At 43.2% G+C, this 23,706-nt stretch overlaps 1 long non-coding RNA gene across 2 annotated transcripts in view; it reads left to right on the top strand.

The window, feature by feature from the left end:
• Positions 1 to 23,706, top strand: part of LOC136020456 (uncharacterized) — a 175,074-nt gene that overhangs the window by 139,367 nt on the left and 12,001 nt on the right. For both annotated transcript variants that reach the window (XR_010615337.1, XR_010615336.1), the window contains exon 3: positions 14,107 to 14,145. This is a non-coding gene — a long non-coding RNA (uncharacterized LOC136020456). The remainder of the gene's footprint in view (positions 1 to 14,106; positions 14,146 to 23,706) is intronic.

Here is a 23,706-nt window from a genome sequence, read left to right on the forward strand (position 1 = left end):
GGTTTTGAGAAGAGGTTTGGTAGTGCACAGGATAAAATAAAGAACAGCCAAGAAAGGAAGTACTTATGGAAAACTTGAGCCAATTTCAGTGGAACTGGTAAATTTCTTTTAACTTTTTATTTTTCCCCCAGCTGACCTATAACGAAGGTATGAGATGGCACAGATTTCCTGAGGCAGCAAGTTGGGTTCTCAGCTCCTACTGTGTCTCATGCACACCAGTCCTGTCCATGCACTTACTGACTTCTGGCAGATGTGGCAGAGAGGATACACAGAGCTCTTTGCTGGGGGACAGAGGAGTAAATTCAACCCTCCTTCCACATCTCAGCTGAAGGCCTCTCCCAACTGCAAATGGGTACAGCCTCAGGCTGGTAAATCAAAGCCTGCGGTGTTGGTGCCAGCGACATCTCTGTCTCTGCTGGGTTCATCCAAGGGGAACTGCCCAGGCTAACCCAGTGGGCACAGACCCTGCTCTTAAGGCAGGCTGGAGGCAGATTGCCCACAGCCCTGGAGATCCACTGAAGCAGGAAGATACTGCTTTCCCAAGGTCAGCTCTTGAGTAACATAGCTCAAAACATCTATGTGGCAGTATCTGTAAGGGCATCCTCACACTTGGCCACTCCACATTTTCTGGAGCCTTTGCACAACGCACCTCCCCTGGGAAGCATTGCTGATTCAGCAGATTCCTGCAGACAGGGACTGTTTGTGGCACTGATTCATTCATTTTGGTTATTTATACCACTGTGTTAGGTGCTGTGTGAAGCAAGAGCAAAGCGCTGTTCATGCCCCACAGGCAAGAAGGCAAGATATAAGAAGTGTATGTAATACATGAGAGGGTTGAAGGAGCAGAAGGCATCGGTAGTCAGATGGGCTGAGACAAAAGTGTGCTTCATATCTGAGTAAAATCACAGCTTCTCAACCCGATTCCTGTGTGCAAGCCCAGTTTATGTGAGGATGTGCTGTCATATGAACTCCAGATGCCCCAGCTCTACTTGAGGTGGGGCTGTGGGCAGCAGGAGGGCTGTGGAGTGGCACAGCAGCTCCCATGCTCTGGGACACAGGCTATATGGGCCTGCATGGTGGGGATTAGTGCCAGTGAGTGCTGTTGAGGAGTATGTTTGTTACAGGTATTTAAAGCACCCGGAAGCTGCCATCCAGAACAAAAATATTTTAAAACCTGTGAAAACTCTGGTCCATAAATATTACTCCTAATGTGCTTTTCAGATGATGTTTGGCTCAGTCGTGGCACTGATTCCTGCAGGTCCTGACCACCATTTGCAACAGAACAGATCCTTGTGATTTCCCTCTGAAGCGAGTGGGACCTGATGAGTTTCAGGGACTTTGAGAAACGTGTTTTTTTCCCACTTTGTACAAGTGTTTTTTTCTGCTGTTAAATAATGGCTGGTATAAATAGTATCTTTCTTGTTTAAATGGGAGCATGATTTCTTCCAGATTTCCATGTGAATATCTGAGTATGTGGCTCTTCCAGCTGTGGGCTTTGAGCTGTGATGCCAGTGCTTTAGTGATCTTAGAAACCGAAATCTCGGGATGTGGCAAAAGCAGTGATGCCACCGAAACGGGTGCAAGTGCTCGTTTGCCTGGGGGAAAGTTAACTTATTTCAGTGAGTCAGTTTTGTAGTGGGTTTTCCTCTTCTTCCTTATTATTATTATTTTTTAATTTAGTGTAGATTTTAAAATGCTGCTCTGCAGCCAGCGAGTTAAAATGATGCAAATGGTTTCAATGTTCTTCTGGGGAAAAGTTTACAGAAACAGTTCTTGGTATAGGCTAATAAAATTCCAATGCTTGGTCTTGAAATAAGCCAAGAGTGAGCTTCAGACACAGGCTGTGCTACTGCTTTTAAAGTTAAGTAAAAGCTCTGGGGGATGGGACAGGATGCCTGATTGATGGATCTATTCATATTGTTTGTCTCCCTTGTTCTTCCCAGTGTTAATGCGTTTCACCAACACCAAATGTACATTTGCTTGCCTATCAGGAAACAATTCAGAGGCAAAAAATCATTTATCAGGAATGCCACTGCTGCCTGTTTATACTTAGGGAGAAAAGTACCATATTTAAGCAGTTATTTTGGGCTGTGTAGAGGCATGTGGCTGTGCTGACAGCAGATCCACCTGTTCTCAATGCCCAAACTGACACGTTCCATTGCTTTGAAGTGCATGAAGTGAAACCCCAGCTCAGAGGGGGAATTTTCAACCAAGCCCAGGGCTTGTACCACAACACAGTTTTCCCCAGCCCAAGGATGCGACGAGCCTGTGCACAGATTGTGGCATGATTTAAGCCCTCGTGTGCCCCTCCACCATGAGTTTCTGTTTGCTGCTCTGGTGGTGTAGATGAAGATCTTTGGAGCTAGAGCTCAGCTTGGGGCTTGGCGCTTGGTTTCGGCCGCCCAGCTGGTGTTCCAGGAGCTGGCTGAGGAACCCGCGTGCTCTAACTTGATCAAAGGCTGTGGGGTTCCCTCTTGGTGCCACGGCTCGATGGCAATTGGGAAGCACCGCTCCTCGGCAGGTGTAAAAGTCCTTCAGTGGGAAGAGTGCGAAGCCTTATAGCAAAATAGACATCAGTTAATCTCTCATGCCTAGATGATTTTATTGTGACATTCTGCCAAGCAGCCCGAGGCAGTGAAAAATAAACTGCTAGCATTATAGTATCATTATGTTTCTGATTCTCCAGAGAAGCCAATATTTGTTTGCTTTTCTCTGAAGTGTTTCATGTCACCATGTATGTTCTCTCTCCTTCTTTTCAGGCAGGGAGAGGGGGAGGAGAAAAGCTCCACAGCAACTGCACAGCCTGGATTTTGCTGCTTGGGGCTGGAGGGTTGGGTTTTTTTTTTCCTGCTTTTCTTTCTTATAGCTACAAAATTCATCAAGATTATTTGGCTGCCTATTGCTGCAGTGTTTTGGTGAGCATTGTTTCTGAAATAGCCCCGTCTCTGCACACAGATTTTGCGGCCAAAAAGCCTGGTAAATTTGATAGGTGCAAAACAGCCTGAAAGGGCTCAGGGGCTGAACTCGGGCGCTCTGGGGAAGGTGTCCTTCCTCCTACGCCCAGGCTACAACGCTGCAGGCGAACCATGGCTGCAAACCAGACCGGCGAGCGCTGGAGCCCTCCGGCCCCGGGACTCACTGCGCCGGTGCGCTCGGCTCGGGGCAGCTCCCGCTCAGTCTGTCCCGCTTTACAGCCCGGCTCAGGGCGACGGCTTCAGGCCGTGTTCCCCGGCAGCTGCCCGCCTCTCTCCGCTACCTGGCAGCTCCCGCGCCTCTCCCCCCAAGGGCAAACACCTCGGCATCACCCCTGCTTCCCGGCCTCATTTGTTTAAGAGCACCCGAAGTGACTGCTGCTGTTAATTACAAGGTAGTGGTGGTGCGTTCAAAGGCTGGGAGCCGATGGGGGAGCGGGGCCAGGGTGCTCCGGGGTGCCCCGGGTCCTGCCCGTGGCCGGGGCTCACCCCAGAGCCCCGACGTGCCATCCGCAGAGTCCGTACATCCTTATGAACCCGCTGCCTGGCTCCCAGGTCAGAAGAAAACGGGATAGGGATGGTTGGGGTTTTTTTTTTTGTTGTTGTTGTTTGGTTGGGGTTTTTGGTTTGTTGGGTGTTTTTGAGCAACCACTAATTTGCTCATCCAATGTAACGGCTAAAACATTGAAGATTATTCCCAATCCATAATGCTGTTATGCGAGCTTCTCTGGCTTCTCTATTTGCTTTATCTTTTTAATGGCAGTGGTTCTAGAAGTGGCTATGGAGAGGCTCCAACCACAGACATGGCTTTAGAAGCGGTTCTAGAAAGGGCAAGTCTCCACGGAAGCACTCTGGGAAGGCTCATACCAGATGTGAACAACCTGTTCAAAGCACATCATCTTCTCCATTTCTCCCTTACTGCTACCTCTGCAGCTGATTTTGGCTGATAAACATAATTCTTGTGCTACTTGGGTTATTGTAACAGAGATCATAAAAGCTCCAAATAAGCAAACTTTAGAAACAAGTCATTAAACCAACTGCCTCACCTAGAGATGGCTCTTTCCCTATTGTTCCTGAGGTGAAATGTTAACTTGCTTTTCTTTGAAGACTTCCACAGACAGGCTTGCTATCAGAATCAGCAAACCCCCAACATCCTGGAAGCCAGTGTTCATGTTGGGCATCTGTCTGAAAGCTAGTTTTTACTCTTGCAGATGATAAAAGTGTGAAGGAAGTAATTACGTTGCTTTACTTTTCCCCTGTAATACTAAATGCTGACTCTTAACATGCTGTTAAAATGTGCAACATTTCAGGTGTTCTCAGGGTTTATCATGGGAATTTGGTTACCTGTTTTCATTAGAAACTTATGAGGCAAGAACCTCAGCTGCAGTGATAGCCCATAGTATGTATATATATGCCTTTAAGAAGCTTTTTCTTTTAAACTTCAATTTTTTAAATACTTCCCTGAAGTAAAGCTATGGAGAAGGATATCGCAAAGGTCAAAGGCAGAACAAAGGATCAGGAGGAAAAAAGATGCCATTAAAAACCCCTCGAAAATTGCCCAACTGTTTCTCAGCACAAAATCTTTCCTGCATTTCCTACATCAATGTTTGCCTGGAGGAAGGGAAAGGAAGCGGTGACAGGGCAATGTTATGATGGGAGAAAGATGATTAGAGGTGGCATTTAAAAATGAAAGTAGTGGTGAACAGTATTGTGAATAGCAATGCTATTCACATACTAAACCAGTTTGTATGGGTTTGTAATTCCACAATTTGCAGGTTACAAGGATCTTCAATTTCTTACAGGAGTGTTTATAGCCATTAGAAAAACCTACAGTTCAAATTCTATACCCCAAATCTTTCTTCCAGATAACTTATTTTTCTGGATTCCTGTTTAACAGTTCAGTTCCTAATAAGAAAATAGCATGCCTAAAGTTATATTGCAAGTGACTAATACTAAATAGCTAGAACTGAGATGCCATATATACCAAGACAGTTTCTCAGACTATTTGCTAAACCCCATGAATGAAGATAAAGACGTATTAAAAATGGTTGGATGGGTCATTCTGTAGAACGGGTAGAGTATTCCTGTTTAAGATGTTATTAATCTCTTTCCATAAGACCCAGTTGTTTTGATTTTTTTTCCTGGAGCTGTTAGGGTTTATCAGCCTTTTTTGGTTTCTGTTCACACAAGAAAAATCAGTGTCCAAACCTTTAAAGTATTTTAACAAAAATGCATTAAAAATTGACACTGCTATCAAGGGAATGATTTCATCATCAGTTTACACCAGAGAAGGATCTGCTGCATCTATTTAAGCAGAAGTAGGCAGAGCAGTGAACAAGCTGCTCAGTACCTGTGTGCTAACGTGGAACTGCCTCACATCTGAGTGAAAAACCCTCAAGATTTTTTGGCCTCTCTGGCATTAGCAGCACGCACCCTGTTTCGCCATGGCAGTTGCCTTTCATTTGCTTTTTGGAAGGGAAAATGTATGGCAAGAAAAAGCTGACAGGATTCCCTCTTTTCTCCAAAGAACCCTCCAGCATGTTTCTGCGTTAGTTCAAGTATCCCCGGGCTTGGTTTCATTTTGTCTTGGATAAAGCAGGACTTCTTGTCTGCTCTTTGCAGTAAACCAAGTCCTTGAACAGCTCCTTGGAGGAGAAAACTAGGCATGAAGAAACCAAACAAAATAAAATCAAGAAAACCAACTATTTGGGAGAAAACACACAAAACGTTCTCAGCCACCCTGTAGCTGTTACAACTTTTTGGTGTGTTGTGGCCATCACACACTTACCACTGATTTCCCTCCTTTCAGGCATCTCATGAAAATGAGATGTCCTTGGAAGGAGCTGAGGGATGTCCTTCTTCCTGCAGTGCCTTTGGGGAGGGATCTGGGGATGGAGAAGCCTGGATGGGACCAGCCTGGGGGCTGTTGGTCCAGTTCTGGACAGCCAAAAGCAACAGGCAACACGGTGCCATGGAGATCTCCTCTAAAACCACTCAGCAGTTCAGGCTGCCCCTTGATGAGCCCTGGTCTGCTGTCACCAGCTGTGCATTACCTGTCCCACACAGTGTAGATTATTTGGTTATCTTTCCTTACTTAGCAATGGGAAGGCAGTATGGTTACAAGGAAATTTCAGGAATACTCTGCTCCTGCTTCCATGTTAAAACATTAAACGATCAGTTCAGAATAGTGCTAGTTAATGGCTTGTGCCGTTAATAGTGCTTGTTAATGGAGAAGGTAAATATTACTGAAGCAGAGAGGTTAGGAGCAAGGGCAGAATCTTTTGTCATCATCAGGCCTTTCTGCATGAGTTTCACAGTAGGCAAAACTGAAGTAAAATTGCATCAGGAATTAGTTTGGCTTGTAGGATGGCTCCTGACTGAAGGCTAGTTTTTGGTCCACTTTGATGTGTTGAAGAACAAGAACTTCCAGTACCAATTCTGCTTATGTACATAAATCATGGGGGTTAGAGAGAAAGACGAGTGACATGCTTGTTCCTTCCTTTATGAATGCAGGCTGTAGTCCGTCGTAGTGGCTATAAAGTGTCTAAGACTGATAACAAATGCTCAACACTATCTAAGTCAAGAGGCCAATAAAGCCTGAAGTATTTATACACCTGTGGTTTGAATAGCTGGGTAATGAATGACAAACCTTTTTCTTGCATGCATGTTTTTCTTTTTCCATTTCTAGCTTGCACTGCACTGAGTCTAGTGCCCTTTGGATTGTTCAGACCTTGTCAAACCTGTTTTAAATAAACCACAGTACTGCGTTTTGAGTCTTGTCAGGGAAATTGCTGCCCTCTTCTGGTTTAAAGCACTTCTCCATCTGAAGGCATCTCCCAGCAAATGCCAGCTTCAATGTGATAATACAGCCCAATATGAAATTAATTAAGGCTAAACAATAGTTTCTTTAAGACTAAATCAGGAACGAGGGAAGGCAGCCCTATCTAGGACAATAGGATTGGATCCAAATGCAGTTTTAAAGATGTGTCCCGCCTCCCCTGATCAGAGTGCATTTAATGAGCTTCATGCAATTTCTTTCTGAAAACAATAGCTTTAACCATTGGTTGCATAACCCAGGATATCCAGCTGAGGCCCCCCAAGTACAGAGTGTTCCACAAAAAGGAATGACAAAAACTGTTCTCGCTTAACTTAAATAATTAAAACAAGATCTGGAGAAATAGCCAGCCCGGTGAGATGCCTTTTTAGAGGGGCAGGGAGTGGAGGGGGCAAGATAAAACTCGTAAAGGCAAAGCTAAATTTGTCCATTACTACTCTCTTTCTGCTGAAACTGAACAGCACAAAGTACCAAGACCGCTGAGAGTCCTCAGCCCCCTCTGCCTTTTGTGACTTTCAGCACCTTGCAGGATCAGGCCCTATTGCTATAATTTAGCAAAGACTATCCATTGTCTATACAGAAAGCAGGTCTGGAGCATATACTTGCTGAGATTAGTCTGAATTTAGACTGCGATTTGTGGTCCTCATTTTAAATGAAGATTAAAGTTTCTTGGCTGCTGAAGATACTACTCTGAAGTGAAGGATCTTATGCCATGTAAGTGGGTGGGAACAAGACATGGCAATACAGACAGTGCTATAGACAATGCTTATTTAGGATTGTGGAAGCATTACAAACAAAGGAAAAAATGCCTCTTGCCCCTGCAGCTACAATAGCTCCACAAAGCATCCAGAGCAACAAATGCCATCTTCCAAAAAGTTAGTACCAGAAATCTGAGAAGAGTGTGCCCTTCGAGGGACATGCAGGGAGCCAAGAGCTGTGGCCTCCAATAGGCCATAATAATGCCAAGCACTCTGTTTCAGAAATTAAACACTTCATGAGTAGCAAAATGCTTAAATTAGTTTCCCTCCCATTCTCTTTCAAGACTAAAGGTATTTAAGTTGTACTTTGAAGATCTTGCTTTTGCATCCCATTTTGATAGCATGCAGCAGCAATCCTGTTTGTCAGGTGGTTTTGAAATAAAATGCAGCCTTGTGGCAAACAAAATCTCCTGTTCCCAAGGCAGAAGTAAAGACAAATGCTAGGTGTTTCTCTACTGTCTATTCAGAGCAGCAGAGATACGCTTCTAGTATTTGCAGTGCTCAGAACTTGCAGATGTGGTGTGTGTGAGTGATGCTGAGGCTTAACTTTTATCTGCTGCATTTCCCCCTGGTGCTGAAGCAAGACACAATTAAAGCTGCGTTACTGGGGCCTTTCATGTATTTACTTATGATAATGCCAGGTCTGACTCTTCCTCTTCACAGCATTTGACTGCTCAACAGGTATGATTCCAGCAGGGTTTTCCAACATCTAGTCTTTTATAGGCCTCTGCAGCAGCATTTGTACCTAAATAATTGGTTAAATAACTACAGAAGAACAACTATGAAAGACAATAGGAGTTTCTTTGCCAGCTTTATCTTGCACCTAAATCTGTGTTAATGATCTGTGTATTATGGGGTGAATATGTACAAAATGAACATGCTCCCAACCTACCTACTTCTGTTGTAGGTATGCTGTGTATGAAGAGCAAAAGAAAGGGGAAGCAGGCTGCAATGGCCCAGCCAGGATGTCCAGAGTGCTACTTCCCCGAGCATCACCTGAGACTGAAACACGACGGGGCTTTGCCACCTTTTTGAGGTGTTCCTAATCAAATGCTGCCTGACAGGTCAAATGCTGCCTGACAGGGATGCAGGGCTTGAGTTTGTTTCTCACGAGCTTGCTGCAAGTCTAATTCCAGCTTTGTGGTCACATTAAGGGATGAACAAATCCACTTGCTTCCCACGCAGGCTTCTGTAAAGACTCTTCATCCGTGGTGGAGCCACCTTTTTGCACAAAATAGAGGAGCATCACTGTGAGTACTCCCTCTGGGATTTTCTCTGAAGGTATCCAAGCACAGCCCAAATCTACTACGATGGGTGCCACACTGGAGGAGAAAAGCCATGTCTTGAGTTCGTACAGGAGGTCCTTGCAAGTGACCAGCTCCTTACTGGGACAGGAGAGCAGGGGTGGCAGTGATGCTGCGGCTATGATGTAGGATGTTCTCGCTATCTGGTTGTGGTCAGCCCCATCCTGCTCTGGGATAGTTTTCATTGCCATGCTTTCACTTCTGCTTCCAACTCCACAATCAGTTTTCCATTTAAACAGAAGAGTCGGGACAAGCATTTCAACAACTCTATATGGTACCAGGGGTATTTCAGTCTGAAGAAGACTTGTAAAATGCTTTCCTTTACTTAAAAATAATCTGAATGTTGGCAGGAGATCCAACCCAGCTGTTATTTTGTAAACTGGCACACAGTGCCATTATTGGCTGTTTCCACCTGGGTGTATTCATGTCCAACATTTGTTAATCATTGAAACAAGGTATGGGGGCTCAAACCAAAACAAACAACAAGCATCAACACGGCTCTGCATTTTACCAGATGCCACTGTAGTGATCTCAAGCATAAGCTGTAGATTTTTGTCTTTTAAATGGAGACGTCCCTTGGGCACAGCCACTGCCCCTGTCCACAGCTATCCTTGTCACCCAGCTGTCCTCCGCACTTGGCGCTGCAAGGCTCACACCATAAGGCCGTGTTTGCTGGGTGAGGAGTATAACAGCGGACAAGGGCAGAGATCGAGGTCTGGGGTCCTGGGGACATTGCGGTTTTAAGGGACTGGCATCTCGACATGTGTAGTCATCCTTTGGAAGGGCAAGACCGCAGTCAAAACCAGCCAGGGCTCAGGGCTGCTGTATGCTTTTATTTGCATTTATTGCTTGCGATTGCAGATGTTAATCTTTAGATATTTTTAGAGTTAGGGGTAATAAGACAAGACAACAAAGGAGTCTAAAGCTAACAGAGGGAGGCTGGGATACTGCGTGGCACTGCAGGACATGAACTGTTTCTAGGGCCCTGTTCCTGACTATGCCAGCTTTCTGCTCTGTGGAGCCCCCAGATGCCAGTGCTCCAGGACTGAGCATTCACAGTGTGCCTCTGCCAAAGTTTTGACTTGTAAGTAGCCAGGACAACTTAGTTCTTCATTCCTTTCTCCTTATGGCCTTATCCAGTATCATGAACTCCCCAGTTATTCCAGGATCTTGATGACAATGGTGCCCCTCTCCGTTTGCCGTTGCTTCTCACACCAGCTGTGTGTCAAAGCCACCTCTGTGCATAATCCTACTAGTGCAGTGCATGTGAAAAATGGGTGACCCTTTTTTCTGGGGTCTGCTCTTCATTTTGTGTTGACTTACAACATCCTCTCCTACCCTCTCCCCATAATCTTTCATTGTTCTTTTGAAGAAATTTGTCTCTGCAGATGTTTTCCTAGAGCAGCCCATATCTACTCCATCCTCTCTCCGTCTGATCAGGGCAGGGAAAAAAATGTGCTCTTTTTTGCCACTGTTTGTACTTTAATGAATGTTTGTTTGATGGAAAGTGAAAGGTGTCAACTACATGAGTAATCTGCAGTGTTTAAATCTGTAACTGTTTAAATTTGTCTTTAAAACTTTATGGGATGTTGCCTGCAAGAAAACTGGTAATAGCTCAGTTCTGTATTTCAGTCACAAGTGGTTTGACTGGGGTAAGGAAAAGATTTATACAAGTGCAGATATCATATATACAAAGCCACCAAAATGTCATAAAAGACTCCCCAAAACACTTCTTTCTAAGGATTGCTATCATGATTTTAGGGCAGATTAAGTGCAGTTTAAGTGGTTTATGCCAAATCAAGCCAGAGTGCATTCACAAGAGAGAATAATCCCAGCTGTAGCAAGGTACAACCCCAAATGATTAGAATTTGAAACCTTTATCCAATGACAATCCTGAAGATTGACAAAAACCGGGTACTTGTGGGAGGTGACCCCCCAGCAAAACTACAAATAGGCACATGCTCAGGGCAGCCAGGGACAAAATGCTGAAGACTTACATGGAGGTGGCTAACTCCAGGATGCTGTGAACAAACAGTGCTGTCTTGCTGGCAGTGAGACCTGCCTGTTGGAAGGGGAGGTATTGACCTCATGCTCAGGACATGCCTCACCTGTTGCTCCATTTTGCAAATGCATATGCAGATAGAAAAGGTAATACTGCAAATACTTTAGCAAAACTTTCGAAATATTTAACCCCTTATTTATTTTTCTTTGCATGTGTGCATTGGTTGAGGGTATGCATCCTGGTGTTTTCCACTGTGAGTATTCACATCTCTATCTCAAAGATTTATTCCTCTTCATCACGATAGAGGGAATAAGATGCATCAGAGGGTTTCCCCAGTACCTGGAAGTTGGTGGTCCTTAGGTGCTGTGTAGAAAAAGACTTTTTGTATCCTCAGAGTAGCTCCATTTCTCTTGGGGAAATGGAAGCATTGTGCCTGTCAGCAAAAACCTGAGATGCAAAGGGAAAGCAGTAACTCGATAAATCAATTCAACATGCAACAATAAGTCAAACATAGCTGGAAATAAATTTTAACAATTAACAATGATTCTTGTGAAGTTGACAGTAGAAGCCCCAAAAGACAGAAGCACAAGAATAGCAAATTGTTGCTCTCAAAATCATGACTATTGGGAAATACATTTTCTGTCCAAAATGTGCACGGATTTGTGAAGTGAGTTTCATGCAACATGGAAGGAACTTTATATTTTTACATTTGTTAAGTGCTTGGCTTTACAGTAATCCTAAGTGTAACGAATGCCATGGTTTATATGTGCAGTGACTACAAATCCTGAAGTGTTGGGTGCATGTGGTGGTTCTCCCATAGGCAGGGTCTCTGGGCAGCAGGGGATTCTCTATGCGGATGGACATAGGAGCATCAGAGATGAGTTATTTGCAGACTCTGGAGGATGTGAATTGGATATTTCTGGGAAGTCTGAAAACATCAAAGAGGTAAAAGTGAAAATGAAACAAGGTTGGTTTAAACTTCAAGCAGTTCAGTTTGAAATACACACTGCAGAGTTCGGATGCTACAAGAAGGCTGTACTGTGCATGAGAATCCTCAGGGCACAGGGATGGATTAGGTGACCTCTGAAGTGTCATTCCAGACAAGTGATTCTTTGAGAAGACAAATACATTAGAAGATGCAAATCTTATCTGAAAAGTGCAACGCGAAGCCCACTCGTGGGATCCCATAAATAATTTGGGTTTTGTACAGTTGTGGCAGAAGGTTCAGTGAATAACTGCCAATTGTTTATGTATTTAGAAGATGTGATGTAAAGACAAAGGAAGGATGCGAATACTAAATAAGTTGGTTACATTTCAATATTTCCTACCTGAGCTGCAAGGTGCTCTAGAAAATGGGTATTTTTTCATTGCTGCTATCTCAGAGAGAATAAGACAATGCTTCAATGTCTCTCATAAAGAAATCCTTCTGGACATGGCTGTGCAAAACATTGTAGGAGATTAAAGCATTGCATTCCAGTGACTTGTTTAAACATATCTTATTATATCTCTTTGTAGCAATCCTTAAGCCCCAACCACCAAAGACTATCTCCTCACAGCAGTGACAAATTCCGATCCCAAACAAACCACCTGGGGCATGCTGAATCGCTAAACACAAATGTCAGAGGTCTATATCATTTCCAATATTCTTTGACATTGCTTATGATGTGGCCTCTGGCAAATTCCCAACCGAAGAAAGTTCAGTTATATTTCTTTCAATTAAAGAATCTGATTTAGCCACTAATCATGTCAAAGAATGTCTGGGGGAGGGAAAGGAGGAGGAGAATGTGAGCAAGTGGTGGTGTGTTCAAATGGGATGGCTCGAGTGATGGCTTGTGCTACCTGCAGGGAGGCACAGGCACTATGGGATGTTGCTGGGACAAAGGTTGGCACAAATAGAAAATTATTGCATGTGTCAAAAATATTATTGGCTTGATAAAATCATGCAGATTTCCCCAGAGTGAAAATCATGTGCCAGCAATGAGTTTTCAATAAGAATTTTAAGAAGTCTTTGGAATGGAGAGAATCAGGGAATCGGTGAGTGGGAACAGTTTAACAGGTGTCAACCAGCATCTGCTGTAGCATCTCACTCAGCATGTGCTTATCTGTCTGCCCTGGAAGACCCCAGTGCTGGGACATCAGGGTATGGCAGGCAAGTTGCACACTGTCAGACACCACCACATCTCCCTGTGTAAACCCGTTTCAGGGAAAGCCACAGATCCAAAAACTAACAACATGCTGAGCCATGCATTTTGGTCACCCCGTACAATGAGGATTGCTTCACCTGTTTGATGGTGTTGCTGATCTTCAGGGAACAGTGGCAAACACAGTTCCCAAACCTCAAAAACTGTCTGAGACTGTTGTTAAGAGGATTTGCGTTTGGAAAATGTTACCAGGTTGCACAAGCAGATGCAATACTTGGGATATTTCTGCTTAGGTTTCCCAAACCTTCCTTCTCCAACATCCTCGTGGTAAGTAACTTTGTTTAAGATGGGAGCAGATGGACCTTTGTACATAATCTTGGGTGAGTCTCAGGGATTCCTGATGCGGGTGTCTTTTTAGGCACAGTATTATCCAGCGAGACAGCAGCCGTATTTCCATGTGCAGAATTGATGCTGTAAGGCAGAGCGCAGCTGTGGCATTTCTTTTTTCTTCTTTATAGCAGTATGATAATATGTCTTAAAACCCACTCACAAAACACCTATACAACCATAAGAGTGACTATAATTTGTTAATCCAGCCCACGTGTTTTTAATGGTATAAAACCACAACATTTTACAGTGTGTGTTGCTGTTTGCCTGGGTTTTCTAAATAGTTTTTCACACGGTGATTTTGCACATTAATGTTGACATTTCACAGACATTCAGCCCTACTGGTGTGCTTACCTGCAATTTTAGCAGTGACCAGCATGAGGGGAGCAGTCTGAGCTGGCACTATGGACTCACCAAAACCTCTTGAACAGCCTCCCCAGGGCTGTGATAATGCTCTCTTTTGGGTGTACCCAGACAAATCCACAACCCGCCTGGCTCCCCCAACACATGATCTACAGCCTTATACTTAGAAATATTTTCTTTACAAAAGTATTGTGGCAGATATTACTCATTAAGTAAAACAGTCTTGGTTTGAAGAATCTGCATGACCATACAGATGTGTGAAATAACAAGATTTTACAATATTTGCATGATTTTGGAGCATCTGTTTTAAAAAGCAAGAACATTGATTGCATTTTTCTTTTCAGTGACAGACGTGGTCTTACTGCTGGAGAGAAGCCCTCTGTGTAAGTACAAATGTTTCTTTAGTGCTTAGAACTTAAAGTAACATAATGGTCAGAGATCAATACTGTTGGTAACCTTGCACTCGAAAAACTGACATCTCTAGGGAATGAAATATTGAGGACAGCTGTATAAGCTATTGGACCATGTCTGTTTGTTGCAGATTGTGTGTCATGCTGCACATCTTACATACATTAAGGAGCAAATGGGCTCATTCCCATGGCAGCAAACTTCACAAATCAGAACAAAAATTATTTATCATGACAGGCAGGTGGTACTGCCGACAGAAATGGCTCTTGACCTTGTGGAAATGTGCTCGCAATGGTCTCACAGAGGCTGATTTTTTTCTTCCTGCTGGCTTGAGAGAAATCTTCTGCTTTCAGTCAGGGAACAGTATTTTTTCAGTGGTGATACGTCTCAGGCACGTGGGCTTTATAACATACTTGCTTCTTTGCATCCATTTAAGCTACAAACTTGAGGTGTTACACGTGCTGTTTAGAACACACTCTTGTTTTCATACAGATACTACATCTGCCTGTGTTTGCACTGAATCTACAACAGCAGCTGTTATACAGCGCAGCACTCACCAGTGTGACTAGAATAAGGTGCAGCGATGCTGTTCCCAGAATCTCTGTGAAACTGGAGATAACCCTGTGCAGGGCAGGTTTTCAAAGGCCACATTTAACATCTCTAAAGATGCAAGCGAGGGGCTGGGGAAACTCCCAGCAGAGCCCTGCTGCCTGGCGCCTGTCTGCATTCTTCCCAGGGAAATCCTGTAGCTGGTGGGTCCTGGGGTGTGCGTGATGGAGGGGTGGAGGCTGCCACCTCTCTGTGTCAGCTGTGAACGATGTGTACCTTTCTGATGTTCTGGATTCAGGGAAGATGAATTTGTACTGGATCAGAGCTATTAATAGGAAGTGAGAACCTTTATTTGCAGGAGGGACCTGAGGAGCTTGGGCTATTTGTCTTAGCAATATGAATGCACAACAGAGATGGGGTTGTTCTCTCTTGGTTTGACTGGGGAAGATAAAATTTAAGCTAAATGACAAATTTTGGTGCAAGAGCTACTGAGCAGGAGCTAGCCAGGACACTTCTGGGCTGGAAATGAAAAGATTTATAGCCATCAAGGCAGGGAGGTTTATTTGGAAGAGAAGTGAAGGGAGCAGGGGCACTGTTAGGATGCACTGGATGAATCTGTGAGAAGCGTTAGGAGATTGAGGAGATTGGAAGGGGCAGACCAGTGGGTGAGGATGTCCTTTGTATCACAAGACTTAGCACGAATGTGTACAATTCATTCCCTGCTATGGACATATAACGACTTTAGCAGACACAGAATAAAAATTTCCAAGGAATACATCATTCTCCTGCATGGCTGCAATGCTTCTCAGCCACCCCAAGTGCACGCAATGACCCTGCTTTAGTCTTGCCAGTGATGTGCTTATAGGCCCTGACTGCTGCGCTAAAGCAGGGCACATCACCAACACACCGAGTGTCTCTGCTTTGCACTCGCATTCCTTTTCTGCTCCTGCAACTGGGGAAACAGTCTCTAACCTCACTCCTCTGAGACACAGTGGCTTTGTTGCAATTTCTGAAGAGTGGGTGTTACGTATAAGTACAGAATATCACGGAAGGGGAATTGGGAAGAAAGCAGAAATGAGGATTTAGGCATGTTGATGTGCAATTCCAGATATTTTTTGCTTGTGGACGATATATTTGCAAACCAGGGGTACAGCAGGGGAGGAGGGAGGGGTTTGTAAACTCCCTCTGTTGTGGAATGAATACACCGCTGAACTAATGAATAGAAACAAGATGTTTTAACCACCACCTAGAGAGGTTGCTGAGTGGCCATAATCAGTGCTCCCTAGGAGGTGGCCAAAATGTCTCCTTGCTATTCATTAGGTCAGAATAGCTTTCATTTTATAATGTGATCCTTCTTCCTGACCTCCTTTCTGTTCTTAAATGACTTCAGGACTATAAATTCCTTCCTAGAAATAGCATTATTTATTTTACTGTCTTGTGTTTGTTATGGTCACTTGTGATCGTTCTTTAGGAGATGTCATTTTGAATCAAAATGGAATTTCATGGCTACAGAGTTTGGTGCCCCCAGTTTTTGTGCTGAAACATGTTTTGCGTGTGCTATGATTAGTTTGTTTGCAAAATGTTCCTGTTCTTTATAACCTGTCCATGAGAAATGTTTCCGATGTATTAGAGCTAGTTGTACCAACATTTCAGGGTTAGTTTGCTGCTGTTTTAAATATCAAGGAAGATTTTCAGATGGATCCCTAAGGCCTTGGCTACAAAACTGAGCAATACGCAGCTCCGCAGGCACAGGCGTGCTGTAGCACCCTTGGGACTGCTTTCTTTCTCCTTTTGGGCACACCAAGTCCTTTTCCCAGAGATAAAGCAGGTGATTTCTGGTGCAATCCTACTCCTCACTGAAACCCCCAGTGCTGTAAGGAGCTCACCCAGCCACTGGGGAGCAAGGAAAAGCCTCCACAGTTACTACACATCATCAGCTTCTCTAAGTACTGCCGGCAATTCCTTTCGGGACTTTTTAATGTTTGCATAATGGTTGTCTTTACATCCGTGTGAAAAGCACTGGATATTTTGAATTCTGTTTCATCCTTGGAAAGGGCTGGAAACTTCCAGCTAAACTTCAACAGGGGATGTTTGCCAGGATATCAAGTGCCCTGTTTCCTGCAAATTCATTTTGAATGTGGATGTCTTTGTACTGACAGTGAATGACACACTGCTGTTTGGATTGAGAGCCCTTTTGGGTTTTTCTATGGGAAAAAAATTTGGGAAGGGCAGAGCCATTGCCTTGCAGTTTTACATCCCACTTTGTATAGACAGAGAAGGAAAAGTTAATTATCTGTAGAATGGTAGAATGTGTTTCTGTGCAAAAATAAACAACATGAAGGAATGAAAACTGTCTACCAGAAGAAACTGTGTGTGTAGAGGTCAGACTTTAAAAGGTTAATGATAAGGTGAGGGGTAGAAAGTTTAGAAAAAAGGCAAAATCTTTGGGGGAGGCCTGATCCAAACCTCATGAAACCTGAAGATCTGGAGATGACAGCTGTGCTGGCAGAGGGAGATTTCAGGGGGGAAAAGTACAGTATCTGCTGCACTTTCAAAGACTTTATTGTAGAAAGGCTTAAAATGTTTACATATGGACAATTGTTCATATAGACTTACTAATGGTGAGCAAAAGTGGAAGCTGTATGTAGAGCTTGTCATAGCATGTACATACCATTTACAAATACAGTAGATATCCGCAGGTGTCTAGAGACCACTATGAAAACCTAAAAATCCATTGTTTTGTCCATGGTACTGAGTTCCAGCAGAGAATTTGCCTGCATTATCATTCTGATCATTTATGGAAACCCTGCCAAAAGCAGTGGAAAAGAGCTTTTTGAAAAATACAGGAATATGGCTTGACTAAGCAATATTGATAACGTCTGCAGTGGTGTGTCCTGGATGTTAAGAATTAAATGTCAGGTTCAAAACCAAACCAGTGGTTTGGTTTTCCGTATTTCTCAGGAAGTTACTGAACTTAAAATCATTTTTGTTGTTTTAATGCAAGGGTAATGAATGAATGAATAAACAAATAAAAGAACCAGGCCAATTTGCAAACCAATAGAGATTTTATGCTTTATTTTGTTCTCTGTTTATAGGGTTCATAAAAGTTCAGTTTATGTTTTACTGAGTCTGAGCCTCACACAATTCCAGGTTCAAGGCCATATGCGGAAAGTACCTAAATGCTGTAAAAGGCAGTTTGAAAGATTGTCTGAGTCAGATGGAGCTGGAAAACCACAGAGGTTTCAAAGAGGCTCTTGGGAAACCTCCAGCTGAGATTCCCAGATAAACTGGGATTAACTTTGAGATGGTGTGATCCAGAAGTCGGACACTTAGGTTAGTAAGGTCTCCAACAAAATGTCCAAAGTTCTCAAAAGTTCTCCCAAGGTTAAGTGTGAGAGAAGAGGAATTGTGATTGTCAAATAAACCGTATAATACAGTGCTTTGTAACTTTTGAGTTCAACAAGCATATCTGATCTGAAGATCAGTGCTGTTCAGTTAAATCACTTAAGACTTGGTTCAGAGCCCATTTATATTAATGGAGTGACTCTCTTTGACTTAGTAAGCGTAGATACTTCCTATCAGTTTTGAGAGACTCACCAGCCAGCCTTTTCCTGCTGGTGCAATAACCAGGAACCAAATCTAGAAAATACATTTGATGTTGGTACATTCAGATGGGCTTTAAGCTCTACCTCAATCACTCAGTGCAGGTAGGGAGCTATTCACCTTAAGACAAACATTTGCACTTGGTCAGATGAATGACTTGCTTGACTTGACTGTACAGGGGTGTGTATATATATGTATATAACCAAAATTATCTTTCCATTTCAACTACTGCTTAGCCCTGAAAGCCCCTAGAGTCCTCAGTAGTCTTGCTTTACTCTGGGTTGCCCAAGAGTCTTGGGTATCCTGCCAAGGTGTGTGCAAAATGTCTGTTGCAGGGCTCAGCAGCTCAGCATCTCTTTCACACCACGGGTGTGTAACCCACATTCAGGGTTCAGGAATTAAGTGTTTTCCTCCCCCTGTTCCCAGGGAGACATTCAGGAACCTTCTCAGGGCATAAGGCACACTCTGACTACAAAATACAGCCATCATTTTCTTTTCCAGTACAAGCGGAGGAGTCAATGATGATGCAACAGCAGGGTGAGGCCAGGCAGATAGGTTAAGGACACATTTTGAAAGCTAAATCGAGTCAGCCAGCAGATTTTGCAGAAGTATGTAAATGGTGTGTACGCCAGATTGTGGCTGATTACAACAAACTAGGTGAAACTGTCCTTTAATCCCTCTGAACTCAAATTCAGGAGAGAGTTATCCTCCTTGTTCTCACTGTGTTGGATTTACATGGGCAAATACCTTTCAAACCTGACCTTGCATCTTCTGCCCTCCAAATGAGTGCATTTCTTCTGTTTTTTGGTTTGGTTTTTTTTTTTTTTTTTCCTAGCTTAATTTTACTGGGTTTTTTTTAATGAAAATGACAGAAAGGAGAGCAATCAGAATTACTTGGTAGAGCACAGATGTTGATAACCACTTAACAAAAAATGTCCCTGGCAGATATATTTAGTTTACCTAAGAGTTAATGGAAAGCAGTGTCCAATTCCAAGTGTTGACATGATTTGTCAAGTTTGCCATTCTATATGTTTGAAGTTTCCTTTGAGGGGAGCTGACCCAAAACTGTAACACTAAATAAACACCCTATTCAAATAACCAATGGCAGTTTCCTAAATTGCCAATCAAATCCATAAATAAAGACACAAACTCAGTGTATTTAAGTCATGTTTAGCAGAACAGAACTAAACAATAACATTCTTGTTAAAATGTATTTTCATTTCAAAGCCGTTTTCCCATGAACATTCCAAATGTAAACAGTCCTGAAGATTTCTAAATCATCTTTGCCTTTGCTTCTTGGTGGGTGGGGAGAAAGAATGACTCCGGAGCTACATTAGAAACACTGAAGTTGGATATGAAAGTCACAGAGACACAATACTGCATATTGTCATAATTATAACTAATTTCTTAAAGAAAAAAAAAGACCAGCTGACTTGAGTTATGAAGATTCTAATATCTGAGCAGCATTTGAAGCAATCTTGTGTTGTAAAAGAAAAGGAAATGCATCTTAGTGTTTTGTTCACAGAAAACGCTGCATCACTGTGGGCAACGTTCCCATAAAACATCCCCCAGTTTTAGCATAGACATCCAGGACTGGCATCTGCCTTCCCAAGTCTTTGGGTGAAATCAAGGGAAAGAGAAATTCTGCAAATTGCTCTCTCTCTGCAGTCAGGGTTAAGCAGGAAACAGAGAGTGCGAAAGCAAGCAGGAGAAGGAACAACTTTAAGTTAAATCTGTTTTCAGGTTCTGCCTTTCTGCCAGATTGCCCTAGATGGGTTTCCCACTTCAGCCAGCTTTTACCTCATGTTGCTCCCAACCCCTTCCTGGTTTGTGAAATTAAGCCTGTCTTTCACTTGCCGTGATATTGCACTGCTCTTACTGTCTCTTTGAATTAGGCCACCGGGGAAAATGAAGAAATGCTTCAGGGAATCCAACTACTTCTGAAATCCCCCTTCTCCTGTTGGATTTGGTATTTTCATGGGATCCCCGGCTTCAGACCTCTTTCCACAAAGAGGTCATTCAAAACCCATTGGAGTTAACAAACTGTGCTTCACTGATCTTTGGAATAAGATCTTATCTTTCACAGACATTTAATTCTTTCTTATTCAGATTATGCTCAGATGGCTACAGGAAAGTCTTGGAAATCCTAGCACATCAGTGTCCCTAAAAGAGACAGTGATTTCTGTGCAAAAGGATGGGCGTAACACATGCAGCCCCATCTCTGAATTCATTGCTGGTTCCATTTTCATCACAGCCAGTGGGGGATGTTTTTGGCAGTCGAAATAAAAAGGAGGCTAAAAGGCAGCAGAAATCTTTCTTGTGTTGCGGTAGTTTTACATAGCTCCCAAAGATTATTTCCGTCAGGCCCTTCCAGATTTTGAGTAAGGGAACTGGAGCAGCAGCTCTGGTTTAGAGGGTAGACCTTGCCCATGACTCCCGTTATTGTCCTTTCTCAATTTTCATCCCATGCAGGTTTATTCTTTATCAGAGCTAACCCAAACCTGCGTCAGGAGCCTCTGCAGTGAGGGCTGGCATGAATGCCCAGCCAGCACAAGGCTTTCTCCCTCCCTCCTGGTGCAGTGGAAGGCTCAGGCCTAGGAAAAACCTGCCAAACAGGTTTATTTCCCCTCAGAATAGCCACGTTCACACCAGCAGTTTTGCCGTCACAGCAATGCCTCCCAGAGGCGATGCATTCCTTGGTCTCTAACTGCTGGCAGAGCGCTGAGCCTGTTTGCACCCTGACACTGACAGAACAAGGTCCAGATGCAAATTCAATGGTATTTTAGGCTCTCCCAGATGAAAGCTAAGCGCTATCTCCAAGGATGTTGGAAAGAGGACCTCTCCCACTTTCCAGTCTGCTGCTGGCCAGGAGATGAGCTCAGGAGACTCTCTGTGCATCCCCTCCATCTGCTTCTGTTCCCAAACCTGGAATTAGCATCATGGTGCTCAGAGGGATGTCATTCTGGAGTTTAGAGAGTTAATTTTCCCTTAGCATGAATCAATAGCTATCATCACATGATGTGGAGAGTCTGAAACCTCAAATCCGTGCCAAAGTGCTCTGCATTACACACACACCTCTGTTTTGCCCTCAGGTGCAATACGCATTTTAGTGAGAGCAAGGATGCCAGTTTCTGTGCAGGTATTTCACATTATCACTTAGATGTGCCCCAGGGTAAAAAGGGGGAGGGGAATCCTCAGTTTCAAAAGGATATTTTAGTCCATGGGGCCACTGGGAATGTGTTTTCTTAAGTGCTATCTGCAAGCAACAAGAAACAAAAGAGTCGAGAAAGGCTCAAACCAGCCTTTGTCACACACACCACAAAGAGCACATTTATTTTTAATCTGGTATTAAACCACAAGAATTAATCTACAATATTCAGACACTTAAGCATTTCTGTCACATTAAAGCTCCGGGGGTGGTGGTGGTGTTCAGAGTGCCTCACAAAAAAAGAAATGATGGGTGCTAGTGAAAACAGTAGCTGGGAAAAAGCTGCCTTTAGTATTTCCTCAGGAGAAATCAGGGGGCTGGTAACTTCTGCTGCAGTTTGGCTCTGTTATTAAGAATTCATCGCATCTGGAATTCCCTGGAAAGTACGCTTCTGTCCCTCCTCAGAACCATGAAAAGCTCTGAAGTTAGCCAGGACGACCGAGGAACCAGTAAAAATGAGGAAAAAATGTGTCTACTTTATATTTTATTCTCACCTTCCTTTGCATTAACGAGCCTTCGTTTGAGCTTGGAAACCATTTAAAACCATTGTGCCCGGGCACTTGAGATACTAAGGAAAGCCAAACTAAGTTATGATCTTCCCATGCGAAAGGTGGGCAACAGTAGGGGTGGGAGATAAGAATCACTCCAAATTGCCATGAGGCAGGAGCAGGCACACAGGCATTACTACAGTGCAGTTTATGGGTGCTAAAAGAGCCCATTGTGCTCCTGCAGGAAAATCCCAGTGACTAGTAAGACTGGGATAAGACTAACATTATACACCTGTCTTCAGGTTTATGTTTAACTAAGACAGTGAGCATCTTCAAGGAAAGAGACTTCTCTCAGGGCAATCTTTTGCTTAGATTGAAAAGAAAGTTCTGCCAGGTGAGAAGAGTTGGCAGAAAACGGTGTATTACAGCAGTAAATCTTCTAAAATGTATTTTTATAGCACCTGTTATCTGATGTGTAAACTCTGTGAGGCAGAAGAACGACATCATTCCACAAAAGCACTCAGAGGCGGAATGATTAGCCACAAATCACAATGATTCTAATTTTATATTCAGGATTGTAAATCTGGAGTGAAGTCTTTGAAGTAGTGAAGATTCCTGAATTCACACGGGTCAGCATCTGCCGCTGTCTGAAATGAAACTCGGGCCCTCTGTCCCTATTTGGGTAAAAATGCTCCATTCAGAAGTAAAATACCCTAAAGAGGGTGTTTCTAGAAGCAGATTCTTGGGTTTGGTATATAGTACTGTTTGGTTTTATAGTGTTTAGGGGGAGCTTAGTCTGGTTGAAAATTTGTATACTGCAAGCCAAGATGAGGAATCTGGATGTGAGGCTGGGGACCTGCGTCATGATACAGATTTTATCCAATGTATGGAGAAGTTCGACTCCACATTTTAGTCTGAGATCCTCTTTAATATCTTAGCCTTATGCTAAGTAGTTTAGTTGGTAGAAGCCTGGACTCTGACTCAGGCATCCCATTTAGGAAAATGGTGGTTTCCTTCCCTCATTCCTTGGAACATAGACTGTCCTAAAATCTCAGTGGTCCAATGTGCCCCATGTTTGTACTCCCATGTTTGGAAAATGTCACTAACATCATTGATGCAACTTCATGGGAAACTGGGAATTACTTCATTTGTATTTTGGTTTGGAAGAGGCTACATGCATAGTGTGATCTCCAGGCAGGACCGGGGGAATCATTTGTCAATTATATCATTTTCCACATAGTTTCACAAAGTGTGTAGTGAACGTTAAAGAGCCAGTGAGAAGCTTGGGTACTGCAGAGATGATAAATCATCATGTGAAACTCAATAGGAATTGTTTCTTTAGCTGTGTGATATGTGAAAACTGTGCTAGAGGCTACGTCTCTCAGAGCTGCCCATTACCTAAATTCCCTTCAGCTCAAATGTAAATCCTTTTAAGAGACTAAAGACACTTTGAAGTTGAAGAGTAGCTCCCAATGACAAATATATTTTTTTCTAAATGTTGTTAGTCCTTTACTTCTTCCAACAAATCCTTTCTCCCAGATTCTATAAGATAGAGCTGAACTATAACATAAAACAAGCCTAGAGTTATTAATATTTCTGAAACTGTCGCCTCCTGATCTTTCACAAGTTTGATTGCTATTGTTATTCTTACTTTGTTTTTCATATGTCTTGTCATCTTTAATGTTGCT

Source organism: Lathamus discolor, chromosome 11, assembly GCF_037157495.1.
Source record: "Lathamus discolor isolate bLatDis1 chromosome 11, bLatDis1.hap1, whole genome shotgun sequence".
NCBI lineage: Eukaryota > Metazoa > Chordata > Aves > Psittaciformes > Psittacidae > Lathamus > Lathamus discolor.